Here is a 1,620-nt window from a genome sequence, read left to right as displayed (position 1 = left end):
ATGTTCAGCAGTTATTAAGTCCAGTGCTCTTCTGTTTTGGAGCACAACCCTGGCAAGAGAGTTCATTTGTCGTTGGAGAGATTCGAGGCTGTCAGTCGTGGATGCCATTCCCTGTTCCAGCTTGTCTCAAAAATCTCCTGCCAGGTGATGGGTTTGTACAATAGCAGCAGTTGCAGTGCCTCCAGCACCCAGGGAGAGGGCAAGTCCGAGTCCTACTATGCAGCACCTCCAGCACCCAGGGAGAGTGCAAGTCCGATCCCTACTAGCAAAGAGATGAAGGTTTCTCTCCGCTGGCGCCTGTGAAGGAGGAGGGCGGCTTCCTCTTTCTCGAGTAGGTACACCTGGGGTGTAATCATTACCAGTATACAAAAGGTGGGCAAAGAGGAGTTAACACAGTGTTGGGCTTTTCCTTTGCACCATAGGAAAAGAGGAGGCAACAATGCTATCCTGGAGAGAGTAATGTTAGTGAAGCATTTGTAATGAGTGGGCTTACTCTTGTTGGAAATGCAAATTGACAGTTAGCCAGTTGTTCGAATAAGGGAATATCCATCAGATGAGTGTCAGTGAAATCTTTTTTTGTTTCTGGGTAAAGAAGGGTGGTATTAACTGGTACTGCTGTCAGTAAAGGTCTATTGCTGGATGCACAAAAGAAACAGTTAGAGGCATTAGGGTGGGTGGTGAAGGGAAGAAAGTTAGAAACATATTGAATGTATTGGCTCCAGGACATAGTTGATCTTATCTGGTTCTCTGTTTTTCCTGTAGAATAATATTATGATGAGTTAGCACAGACTTAGCTGCAGGTACAAGCTGTCTAGAGATATGAAAGTCAGCTGTAGGGTAGCTAGAGAATGCACCTGAGTAGAACTTTCCTAATACTCTGATATGCCAGCGATTGTCCCATGGATCTGCAACATATATTAGGGAATAGTAATGGTTCCCATAGAGATACTTATTGTCCTTTAGGTAGATGGGTCTTTTCTGTCCTTTTATGTCCTCATATCCCCCAGTGAATCCTAGTTCCAACCTACAGGGATTGAAATAGTGGCAGCCCCCATAGGTATCAACTTCCTTGAGGCATGATGGATCTGTCTGTTGGAAAGGAAAGCAAACATATTCATTAGTTTTGTATTTGTTAGCATTTGGGTATATTATGATTTTTATGGGTTTTTGGCAGCCCACTAGGGGGCAGTCTGCGATTCCGATTATCTGATTTTTTCCTTGAAATGTTTCTCTGACATAAAATTTCCAGAACATAGTATTAGGGTTATTTTTTAGTCCCTGGCATGCTTGTCTGTGCTCAGGGGTTATCCCTTCCCAGACAAGCTGTTTAAAAGCATTGCTTTGGCTGCAGGATCTGTTATTTTTCTATCTAAACTGGCTTGCACTCTTAGTATAAGGTCTGGGAGAGCTTCATTTGGCTTTTGTTTTTAAAAAGTTAATGAAGAAGTCTCTCCAGGCCCGGTGGACAAGGGGGTTAGGCGGTCCCAAGCCTGTAATGCACATAAGCGAATTTGGTCAAAGCAGCCAGTGGGAATTGCAGCCTGCTGGATCCCTGTGGAGAAGTTGCCCTGACCAAAAAGCTGATCATAGTTCCAATCTCCGAATCCAGGTGGTGGATCC

This window comes from Nannospalax galili, unplaced genomic scaffold (genome assembly GCF_000622305.1).
Source record: "Nannospalax galili isolate Female #2095 unplaced genomic scaffold, S.galili_v1.0 scaffold813, whole genome shotgun sequence".
In the NCBI taxonomy this organism is placed as follows: domain Eukaryota; kingdom Metazoa; phylum Chordata; class Mammalia; order Rodentia; family Spalacidae; genus Nannospalax; species Nannospalax galili.
This window is presented reverse-complemented; position numbering follows the sequence as displayed.